The sequence below is a fragment of the Amblyomma maculatum genome, chromosome 5 (genome assembly GCF_055883805.1).
Source record: "Amblyomma maculatum isolate TAMU_Amacu chromosome 5, ASM5588380v1, whole genome shotgun sequence".
Lineage (NCBI taxonomy): Eukaryota > Metazoa > Arthropoda > Arachnida > Ixodida > Ixodidae > Amblyomma > Amblyomma maculatum.
In genome coordinates, this window is record NC_139348.1 from 96,309,258 (window position 1) to 96,315,434 (window position 6,177).

General features: G+C 42.5%; 1 long non-coding RNA gene across 6 annotated transcripts in view; it reads right to left on the reverse strand.

The window, feature by feature from the left end:
- LOC146188839 (uncharacterized) overlaps positions 1 to 3,367 on the reverse strand; it is a 121,843-nt gene extending 118,476 nt beyond the window's left edge. For 2 of the 6 annotated variants that reach the window (XR_014707601.1, XR_014707600.1), the window contains exons 1-2: positions 3,133 to 3,363; positions 674 to 761 (exon numbers count right to left, since the gene is read on the reverse strand). This is a non-coding gene — a long non-coding RNA (uncharacterized LOC146188839). Of the gene's footprint in view, positions 1 to 673; positions 762 to 3,132 lie in introns of all 6 variants that reach the window. The other 4 variants (XR_014707602.1, XR_014707603.1, XR_014707599.1 and 1 more) reach the window with 4 other exon arrangements.
- Between the last annotated feature and the right edge of the window lie 2,810 nt (positions 3,368 to 6,177).

Consider the following 6,177-nt stretch of genomic DNA (forward strand, 5'->3'; position numbering starts at 1 on the left):
TACCCACATGCACACACACTCCTTAGGATTCAGTCGTGACCTATCAAATTATACAGAAGACCAACCAGCACAGACATAGTGACCTCGAAGGTAGCATGACTGACTCTGAATGCAAGGGTCATGAACGGTCAGGTTTCCCTCACCCTCCCATCGGAAATGAGAACCACGAGACACGGCAGCTCCTGCCAAATCAGCCATGTCATGTGGTCATATGACATCGCAAAACACTATGACCAGTCACTTTCCAACAGCATCAGCTGACAGAGCCACAAGGACGACTTTCTGCTCGCATTGCCTATACTGGATTTTCTGGACAACAGAGCCTTTAAAGCTATCGCAGCAAAAAATAAAATAACAAAAGCCACTGCAGTTTTCGCAGAAAATGCGACCATGACGAGTAGTTGAAAGGTGGCCAAAAGGCATACATTCACACTCCATTTTTGTTCATGAATTCCACACGACAATGCCAAATATTCGGCTGAAAAAAATGTTCCTTACTGGGAAGATAGCGACATGAGAACTTGTTTGATGCTCCATACAGAAATGAGTACAGGACATGCAATCGATATGTCACAAACTTTGAGATGACAAGGTTCATTCATAAACTTTAGTGACTGTGCTCAGCTAAGGCTAGGACAGGAATTAGTGATATTAAAATGAAGAATATACAAACCAAATGTGTGAAGTGCATTTTCTCTGGTTCCAGGCAAATGTTGTTACCCCGCACTATCCAGCAAGGCTGATAGTCATTCCAAAGTTCCCTAAGAACAGGAAGAATATTACAGAGCTGTTCAGACATCCTCAAAGAGTAATCAGGGAAATGGCCGGCAGGCAAACTTCACTTACGCAAGGTAAATAAAAATTCACCTCAGGACACAAATAAGATGGAAAATTTGCCTCATATGAGGAATGTCTAATCAGCTACCAAGTGAAGCTCTACTTAGGGCGGAAGAGTTTGACTGTTATGTTAAACCTGCCTTCCCTGCTGACATATGGGACCCTGTCCTTATCACTTGGCATTGATATTAAAAAGCAAGTGGCCCTCACAATATTCCTAATCGTTTGCTTACAAGCTGTGCATCATGGGTGAGCAAACACCTCAGGTTTGCCTATGAGAAATCTCTAGAAACTAGTGAATCGCCGTGCATTTTGAAAATAAATGAAATATTCCTATTCCTAAATCTGGCAGTTTTGATAACCCTTCTAGTAACTGTAACTCCATTTCAATAAATTCTGCACCTTGCAAAATTCTTGTGCATGTTATTCTGAAACATATCACAACTTGCGTGGGGAAGAACAATGTGTTTTAGAAAACAGAATTCTGCAAAGTTTTGTCAACTGCAAAGCAACTAGTTGACATTACCATCCCCTCACCAGGTGACAATTATTTACTTATTTATGCGTATACCCAAATTGCCCATAGGACATTAGTGTAGGGGGATTACAAACAGCACACTATACATAATATGGAAAAGTCAAGGACAAAAAGAAAAAAAAAAAAAAACCCAAAAACAATTAATCAAAATAATGTGACTAATATACAATGAAATTCACAATGAATACGGTGAAAACTGACAGAAAACAGACTTCATGCAGGGCTGAAGAAAACAAGGCAGATGGAACGCTGACTACACTCTCAGGAATATGAAAGGGAAAAATGAATGGGCAAAGGGATTTGTGCGGCAAGTAATCTTTCAAACTTTTTTGGGATCCTCAGTTCTAAGGAAATATAGTGTGGGGCCCTCAGGTAACCACTTTTGTCTTTTCCAGTGTCACCAATATATACACCGTGGAAAAATTTCACTCGAGAATTGTTTCCTTGGTACAGGGGCTGCTACCAGAGCTCAGTTTTAATGCTTGTTTTTCTGGAGGCAAAGTTATAATTAGCTTGTGCACATGTGGGTCCCAGAGTGGGCAGGCATATTCTAGAACAGGGTGTATATTAGTGAGACAGAACATTCCTTGAGCATCAGGGGAGCAGTTTTAAAGTTTCATTTAAAGAAATTACAGTGCTAGCTTTGTTAGCCAAGTAGTCTATATGCTTGCTCCATGAACACTCATACGACAAGTATATGCTTAAATACTCGAAATTACCAACATTTTTAATGAAGTCGCCATTAATATGGTAATGGGAGGGGAAGGGCAAACATACATAAATGTTTCACAAACTAGAGACACGTACTATTAGGCTGTGGGAATGTGGCGCAATGGCTACTAACTTATAATCAGCTCCAGTTGTTGAATATGAATGGCAATGTTCACATATGTGGAAGTAGCGTATGGTGTGCCGCAAGGCATAATACTACCTCCTTTCCTTTTTCCCATCTATATAAACAGCGCAGACAACATCGACTATACAGTCCGTATGTTCACACACGGCTATCATTTACAAAGAAGTTATTAGTGACCACAAAAGTTCATCCTTAACAACTACATGACTAGTGCATGTTTTCGAATGCTGCCAATACTGGCAGACGACACTTAACTCAATAAAGTCACCAACGAAATTGGCCATTAAAAACAAAATGGATGAACATAAGCATTTAAGAAATCTATGTTCATAGGACTTGAAGTGAAATTTCCTTTGACTAATCACTACATTGGCCGAATATAGAGCGTTTAGTAAAAGGCTATCAGGTTCATTTGCAACGAGTACTCCTGCTGTGATCACCGCAAAACTTTTTTAGCAAAGGCTAGTCTTCCAAAAATGCGAAATCAGGCCCAATTATAGCGGCTGAAGGTTCTTCTCCCCCTTTTAAACAATGCATTCGAGACCGACAAAAATAAGTACTTCGCATTTTCTACCTTAGTAACAAAAACAAAGCATACTCTTGAGAACAGAGATCTCACAGCGACGCACCTCACTTTAGCACATGCGTATGCGTATGCTTGCTACAAGTGCATGATGACATTCTCGACAAAGGTATAACAATAAAGCTCCCGCGCGGGCGCCGTAACGTCATTTTTCTTTTGGTCGGTGCGGTGCAGATAATTTTACGGCAACGCACATAGCTGAACACGTGCGATCATTGCGTGGCGCGCGCACGTGTACTTACGTCAGACGCAAAAGTACGGTGGCAGCAAAAGTATAGTGGCAAAAGTGCGGGTAGCAAGGTTGACAAGATCGCTCACCTTTCTGCTGGGGACCTCGCGTTCGACGAGCTAGAATCACTTAAAATAGAAGAGGCTATGATCATATGAACCGCGTTCTAGACTTGAACATGAAACGTTTGAACCACATGGTTTGAACCATTATTTTGAACCATGGAGGATTTTGAACCCCGTTCGACTCGGCTACAGTGGCTGGCTAAATGCCAACATCTCAGTAGCGCCGTTCGAGAGGAAAAGGTAGCAAACTTTTTCGACAACCACAAAACTGTAGATTTTGCAAATTTTAGTCAAAAAAATAAATTTTGGTTTCAGCTACCTTTTGTGCCTCTTTATGCTTTCTGCCTACCAATAAATAGCTTCAATGCGCTTTGAGGCTTTGAGCCCTTGCCACTGAGTAGCTTGGGCCAAGGCTTGGATGTAGGGGGCCACAGGGCACCGCCAAGTTCGGTATCTCGCCAGCTGGATGCACGGATTAAAAATAAAAAAAAGTGGCACGCACTTTCTGAGGAGAATTAAGAAAATTTGCGGCAGCAGTTTAAGTGTTTAATTATGTGCTACATGCGTACATGACGTAATGGGTGCCGCCTGCAGACAGCGAACGCATTTCCAGTGGACCGAAGTTCCGCGCGCCGGGTGATTTTCTGTGCGGGTAGGTTTCTTTCTATTCTGCCTACCGAAAGTTGACATGAGACCGGTGTCTATCAAGACTTGGTTTTAGACCAATCGGCCCAGGTAAGCAAGGCTTTTATTATACCCTCGTCTTATGCGGAACAACGCGCATTTAGTTGTAAATTCCGCGCTGCAGGGGAAGGTTTCTGCCAGGACCGTAAACTTGCGTCTTCCGCGTGTTATACGTGACCTAGCGATCAGAGTATTATATACAGTGATTGAAAACGTGAAAACCGCTAATTGATCTTGATACTGAAGCGACTGGAAATCCAAGCTTCACTTACACATTGACGGAATTGGTGCTGGAAATTGCACCAGAGACCAGCATGTGCCTAGGTAGGATTTTGGTGAGTTGCTATTTCTCTCACGATAGCATGGAATGGCGACACTTCATTGGATCAGACCTAAAGCGCTGCCATGCCCATTCCACGACCTCCTCTAAGTTTATAGAGGAATATACCTTGGAGGAGGTCGTGGCCCATTCATGCATGTGCTGTCTGCAGTGACTTAGCAGGAGTAGAAGGTAAGGGCAGAGCGAGCTTTTAGAAAGCAGGTTGTCACGTAATCACGAGAAGTGGACTCGGGAGGGGAAGCATGGTCACTGTAGTTGTATTTTTGTATTGAATAGACTAAACATGCTACTAGAACCTAATGGTTGATATACACGGATACATCCTTTCAAGTGCCATGCGAGCTTATTTGTTCAGCGAAGATGGAGAAAGAACATGCTTATAGGTAATTGGTTTGGTTTGTGGGGTTTAGCGTCTCGAAGCGACTCAGGCTACGAGAGACGCCGTAGTGGAGGACTCTGGAAATTTCGACCACGTGGGGTTCTTTAACGTGCACTGACATCGCACAGCACACGGGCGCCTTGCTTTTCGCCTCCATCGAAAAGCGGCCGCCGGGGCCGGGATTCGATCCCGCATCCTTGGGAACAGTAGTCGAGCTCCGTAACCACTTAGCCACCCCGGTGGGGTGCTTAGGTAATTGACTCGGGATCGTAGACATGTGCCGCATAACATGAAATTGAGTGCATGTTGTGTTCAAGGATGGCAGGAAGCATGTCAAAATGTAAGACTGCAGTGGCAAACTAAATTAAATTTCAAGAAATTAAAGAACAGCCCATGCTGTTGCTATGCGAGCATGCACATGCCACAGCTTTTCATTTAAATCTTGATTTTCACGAAAAATAAGTATGTGTGTGATCCCTGTGAAGCTGTTTTAGTGGTAAACCATGTATTAATTTTGTGCAGAGGGCTTGAGCACTTTAGAAAATGGAGTACCGCTCTGTTTTTGTAAAAAAAAAAAAAAAAAAAATTATTTTATGCCCATTCATTCCCCTTGTTGTAGAGATACTTGAAAGGCCGTGTGTAGTTTATAGATTTTTGGAAATAAGTGCTAAGTTTTGGAAATAAGTACTAAGTTCTTGCATATCATCACCACTGAGCACGGTCACAGATGAATAGATATTGTGAATCATTTCATTGTTACTAATGGACTTCACTGGTTCTGCGGTCAGTCATCTTTGTTTCAAAGTCATTTGCAACTCCACTACAAAGCAGCCGATTTCTGTGCACTGAATAAGGCACTGCACAACTTTCAGGCAAAACCCCTGACATCCAGATTGTTTGGCAACCATTTAGAATTAATCATTTTGTTTCCGTGGCAATAATCTTTTATATGCTAGCAGTAGGACAGTAACTTAGAATGACGTAAGATTGTCTGGATTTCATTATCACAATACTAAGGAAGTGCAGCTCAAAATACCAACTGCTGTTCATTAGGGAGCATTTTTTTCTGCCTACTACTGCTATGCTGAAAGAACATTAATGTTATTAGGTGTAATTCCTCTTTCCGGCATACTTCCTCTTTCTGACGTGTTCCAGTTGAAGCATTTGAAGAAGCAGATTTTCACTACCCTTCATTATGCTGGTGGCTTTCGGTTTGCCTTGGTCGCATTAGCCATGTGAACGCGTCATCGATGTCTTGGAGTTGGCTGTTCAAAGGACAACAAGAAGGGACAGGGTTTGAAGGAGAGGGGTAAACAGTTGAGGATCCATACCACATATTTACGAGAGTATGCAAGAGTTATGTAAGAAGGACAAGAAAGTCGGAAGACACATCACTCATTCTGTGTAGCTGCTTAAATGCAGTTCGGAATCCCCAGTTTCCTAACTGAAAAAATGCAATTAAATAGTTTAATGTCATATCAATGGAGAGCATGTGATCACTTGGGGGCCTGACACCTTGCTAGAGGTGTTCCCTAAGCTCCCAGGGAGCTTTTTCGGTGACAAAGGTCACCCCCTGCTGCTGCCGATGGAGACTTCTTGCTTCTCATTGGTGGTAGAGCTTGTGTGCTGGGCAAAGTAATCCAAGTATTAGCCAATTGTTAGCCAA